We start from the raw sequence: 6,000 nt of genomic DNA on the forward strand, positions 1-6,000 counted from the left end.
CCATAGCCACACCGCCTCGCAGGCCGTTCTCTGGCCCACCGCTCCCGCTGGGCAGCGTGGGGAGCGCAGCTGGTTCTGGCCGGGTGTCGCGGCTGCGAGCTCCTGCTGCTGGTAAGGGGGGGTGGAGGTGGGAAAGGGAGCAGGGGGTTCTGGGGGGCAGTCAGGGAGGAGGGAGTGGTTGGATGGGGTGGAGGTTCTGGGGTGGTGGTCAGGGGATGGAGAACAGGGAGGGTTGGGATGGGAATCCCGAGGGGCCTGTCGGGGTGAGGGTGTGGATAGGGGTCGGGAGGGCAGTCAGGGGATAGGGAGCGGGGGGGTTGGATAAGGGGGTGGGATCCTGGGGGGCAGTTATGGGTGGGGGGTCCCGGGAGGGGGTGGTCAGGGGACGAGGAGCAGAGGGTGGTTACATAAGGAGTTGGTGTCCCCGGCGGGGCTGTCAGGCGGCAGGGGTGTGGATAGGGGTCAGGGCAGTAAGAGGACTGGGACCAGGGGGGTTGGATGGGTCAGGGGTTTTGAGGGGGGCAATCGGGGTGTGAAGTGGGAGGGGGCGGATGGGGGGGCAGGTCGTCTGGGGAGGCACAGCCTTCCCTACCTGGCCCACTATACAGTTGCAGAACCCCGATGTGGCCCTCAGGCCAAAAAGTTTGCCCATCCCTGATCTATAACATCTAATATCCCTTCTGAAACTTTATCGCTATTATTAGTTAGTACTTTAATTCCTGTTGTAGTCAGCTATAGTGCATAGCCATTTACAGTGAAAGGAAATGTGGAGGATTATAAAGAAAGACGTCATGAAATTTATTTAAAAATGGTGATAGTTTATTATTAATTTAAAATTATCCAAACCTCATAATGAGAGAGCTTTATATGAGTGTGAAATTACCGCAAGTTAACCTTTTCACCAGGAAAGAATATCTTTAAAACATCAGGATCTGTCTACAGATTAACATAAATTCTAGGTAGCAATTAAAAATATTTAATTTTAGAGTGGGAGAGTATTGTTATAATTTATAGAGAAGATAAAAATAATGCAAATCTGTGACAATGCCTACCAGTGGCATGTAATGACATTTCACTGCAGAGATGTACAGTACAGCGCTGTAGGAGTATTCAGAGCATATGTTTAATTTGAACCATTTGGCTGTTAATTCTGTTAAACAGTCTGAATGGGATAGAAAGCATTTCTTAAATTACGTGGGATTATTTTATGACAAGTTTGTCATTGTACCTATTGGGTGTCTGGGAAGTGGGCGGGCGAAGCCCGCCCACTGCTAAAGGATCCTCCCCCAGCCTAAGGGGAGGAACCACAGGGCCACAGAACCCACTGAGTGCGGGGGACAACTAATAAAAGAACAGGGACAGGAGTGAGGTCAAAGGGTCAGAAGGAGGGAACCTAACGGGGACACCGAGCAGAGAACCCCGGACAGCGCCCACTGCTCCTCGAAGGCGTCAAGGGAGCCAGTGGACGCCGCCCAGAGGAACTCCGCCCGGATGCGTGATCGGACCATGGAGCGGAAGCAAGCCCCACAGTCACCGGAGTCTCCATCGGCCAACCTCCCCTCCCTGGTCGCGTGGATGGCCTTTTTCGCCAGGGTGAGGAGGAGGTTGACCAGGAGGTCCCGGGACTTCGTGGGGCCACGGATAGGGAGTGCGTACAAAAGGAAGTGAGGGGAAAAGTGTAACCAGAAACGTAAGAGGATGGCTGTGAGGAGCCGGTGTAGGGGCTGCAACCTGGCGCACTCTAAGTAAACATGCGCCAGGGTCTCCCTCACGCCGCAGAAGGGGCAGGTGTCCGGGACAGGGGTAAGTTTGTCATTGTAGCAGGGTAGTTACCCTGCTCCTGCCCTGAAGGGGTGAAAACAGTCCTGGGGGAAGGTTGTGGCTGGGAGCTGCTAAACTGGGTTGATTGGGAAGCGGCCGTGTCAAGGTATTTTTCCCCCAGTTTGAACTTTAGCATCCAAAAAGTGGGGACCTGCATGTACCTTTCTAAGCTTAATTCCTAGCTTAGATCTGATAGCACCGCCACCAGCCAAAATATAGTGTTTGGCACACTTTCTGTTCCCCCCAAAACCTTCTCTGGGGAACCCAAGACCCAAACCCCTTGGGTCTTAAAACAAGGAGAAATAAACCATCCCCCCTCCTTTCCCCCTCCCAGACTTTCCCCTCCCTGGGCTACCCTGAGAGACTACCCTGATGCAAACTCCTTGGGTCTTAAAACAGAGAGGAATTAACCTCCCCCCCCCCCGCTTTCCCCCCACCTGGTGAGTTCAGACCCAATCCCCTCGGGTCTTAAACAAGGGGAAAAAATCAATCAGGTTCTTAAAAAAGAAAGCTTTTAATTAAAGAAAGAAAAAGTAAAAATTATCTCTGTAAAATTAGGATGGAAAATGTTTACAGGGTATTCAGCTCATATAGACTAGAGGGACTTCCCCACCCCCCAGCCTTAGATTCAAGTTACTGCAAACAGAGGTAAAAAAAATCCTTCCAGCAAAATACATGTTCACAAGTTAAAAAAACAAAAAACTAATCTGCCTTTTCTAGCTAGTTCTTACTATTTTGAACATGAGAGACTGTTTCAGAAAAATTGGAGAAACCTGGGTTGCACGTCTGGTCCCTCTTAGCCCCAAGAGCGAACAACGAATAAAACAAACAGCACAAACAAAGACTTCCCTCCACCAAGATCTGAAAGCATCTTGTCCCCCCATTGGTCTGGTCAGGTGTCAGCCAGGTTCACTGAGCTTCTTAACCCTTTACAGGTAAAAGAGACATTAGCCCTTAACCATCTGTTTATGACAGGCCGCAGCTGGGCCACGCCCCAATCAGGCCACAGCTGGCCTATATAAAAAGGCTGTGAGCCAGGAGTTTAGGAGTCACTCTCTGCCTGCAGAGGGATATGGGCCTGACTGCAGGTAGCTAGAGACAGGGTACCTGAGTGGAGCATGGCTGGGGAAAGGCAGAGGAGCTGGGGAGCTCCTGCTGGGAAAGCCCCAGGCTGTGGCCTAGCATAAGGCTAACAGGTACTGGGGGTTGCAGAGGGCAGTTCAGGGGTAGGCCGAGGCAGCCGATCCAAACCCAACCTTGCCAGTGATGAGTAGGCTGATACTGCAGTCTGCCCCAGGGCATGGGGCTAGACAATGACTGGCAGTAGCCATATACTGAGGTGAGGTGGGAGTCCCCAGGGAGGGGAGATCCTAAGACTGAGGGGTTTCTGCCAAGGGGCAGCACCCCAGATAACAGGGCACTGGATCCAGGAGGGACATGGGGGGCCAGAGGACAGGTGGCTCACCAGCCTGCAGAGGGCACTCTGGAGCTGGAATGAGCTAATTCCTTGAAGTCACCAGCAGGAGGTGCCGCAGGGGTGAGTCCGTCCCTCTATAGTCATTTATTGATATAGTTCAATATAAAAAAGTTCTATAGGCCTTTTTTGGGTATGGATTCCAACCCCTTAAAAGATCCACAAAAAGAACCTTTGCCTGCCTAGATGGCTTTCTAATGCCACTTTCAGCTAGTGTACAGATGATGCTGGAGTCTGGGATGTGGATCCACTAAGAACTGAACCTAAGGTCTCCTCCTGTGCCCTTGGAAGCCAGAAGCGAAGCTACCATTCCTTCAGTGACACAGGCTCAGAGTCTGAGGCCACATATTAATGTCACACAGGTCACTGCCAGATGGTGACTTTGCCAATCTGGACTGGATTCAGTGCCCTAGAGGTGACAGGTTCCCTGTCTCCCCTCCATTCCAGTTAGAATGTGAACAGACTGGAGGACTCCAAGCCAACTAGTTGGGAAAGAGACATAGCTCTGTCACCTGACCTGGGAACTTCATAACCCTCTCATAGTCCAAGGCTACATCTATACATGCCACTGAAAGAAGCATGTGGTGTCCATATGTGTGTAAACCTCCTCCCAACTCAGGTGTAAATAGCCATGTGGACTGTGAGGCATGGCTTAGGTGAGTAGAGTTAAAGACATGCCTGAAGGGTGTGGCTATGTGTGCAAGTACATACCATGCATGCTCTCTACTCACCTAAGTCCTGCCTCCTCATCTACACTGCTATTTTTAGCCATGTCGTGTCCCTCTGCCTTCTGCCCGCTGCAGTGAAAGACTCTAGGAGCGGGGAAAGGTTCTGGCAGGGGGAAGCAGTAGAGAAAGGCTCTGGTAGCTCCCCATTGCTGGAGCCTGTCCCTACACCAGGGAAAGACTCCAGCAGCGGGGAGCTCCCAAAGCCTTTTCCCACTGCTTCCCCTCTGCCAGAGCCTTTCACTGACACGTAGTTACACGCGGCGATGTGGACGCAGCCTGCTTTTCACTGTGGTGTGTAGCTACAAGTATCTCAGTAGTGCATGGTGGAAACGTAGCCAAAGAGACACTGGTGCTTGAAGGTATTAACTAGAGAGAGTTGTGCCAGTCAGTCTACGTGTGCAATCCTGAGACATGTTTGGTGCTGTCCCGCTGACATTGTAACAGTGGGTGATATTCCTTAATGGGCATTGCAAGGGACATGGCTTGGGACTAGCTGACAGTTAGTAATGGAAAAGTGGGAGGTGAAATCCAGAACCTAAGCTCTGTGGGCCAGTTGCAATGCTCAAATTGTGAGTGAGAAACCTATTTCCCCAGTCATCTTTTCCACGCCCCTTCCCCCTACCCACAGGCTGTTGTTGGCTAGTTGATTGTCCACCCCTACTCTTCATGCTCTTAGGACCAAGATCCTCCCCCTTATTGCTGCTTCTGTACAATAAGCAATGTAGAAAACAGGGCTTATCCAGTGCTCAGGGAAGTTGGTGGAAAGACTCATTGGCCTCTGAGCATTGGAGGATAGCAGCATGTAGGAGATCTCTCCTCCTAAACAGTCTTTTAGTTGCCCAATACATAGCTTTACTGTGTTTGTATAAATTTGGTTCGCTGTTCTGAGCAAATACATTGTGCTAAACAAGGCCCAGAAACAAAGATTTTCTAACCTAATTGCCTAAAATTAAGCTCCTAAACCCACACTTTGGCATCTAAATAAAAAGTCTGATTTTCAAAAGTGCTGGTCTCAAAGTGAACGGGGACTGTGGATACTCAGCATCTTTGAAAATTAAGATGCTTATCTAGGTGTTGAAATATGGGCTTCGGAGTCTAACTTTAGGCAGCCTGGTTTGAAAATGTTGCCCTATGTTTTTGCTCCTACCATTTATATGTTGCAGGATGTGTGTGTGGCATCATACAATGAAACATGTGAAGCACAGAATAGCTTCCCTGTTCCAAACAGCTTTGGAGTCTGAGCCCCCTATTCCAAAAGCATTCAAACCATGTTTAACATAAGTGCTTTCCCAAATATGGATATTTACCTGAACTGGGTCATATATCCAAAGAATACAGTGTGGAGGAAATGGTCACTGGCGGTTGTTATAGCTGGGGCCTTCACACGGATTCTAGATGATTATAATACAATAAAATTGGTGTAGCACTTGCACAGGGTGGCTGGCCCCTGTAAATAAGTAGGTCCAGTGCCCTGGGCCACAGCAGGTTCTCCCATTGTGGCCAATTAAGAGGTCAGCGTGGTTCCCGGGGCTATAAAAGATCAGGGCAGCAGGTGTGGGAAGAGGAAGAGAGAGACTTAGTAAGTCAGGGCTGCCAGAGTCAGTCAGGAAAAGGCAGAGGAGAGCTGCCTGGTCAGTCAGAAGGGGCAGATGAGAGCTGGCAAAGCCAGAAGGTGTTTTCTGTGGGAAGGCTGAAGGCAAGGACAGAAGCCAGAGGGGTCTCCTGGCTGGCTTTCCTGAGCCAGGGCTGAAGGCAGGAGAACGGAGTTATCTGCTGGCTCTAAGCTGGATGAGGGATGGGAAAGGACTGAAGGCAGGGAGCTGCAGATGGCTGACCTGACAGGGCACAGTGAGAGGACGGGGTGGAGCGAGGGATGCTCGCCTAGTGAGGATGACTTCCCAGCGGAGAGACTGTGGGGTTACGGCTGGGAAGAGTGGGGTTGCACTGGAAGAGCTGGGGGTGGCTGTCGTGGCAGAA

Source organism: Gopherus flavomarginatus, chromosome 3 (assembly GCF_025201925.1).
Source record: "Gopherus flavomarginatus isolate rGopFla2 chromosome 3, rGopFla2.mat.asm, whole genome shotgun sequence".
Classification (NCBI taxonomy): Eukaryota; Metazoa; Chordata; order Testudines; family Testudinidae; genus Gopherus; species Gopherus flavomarginatus.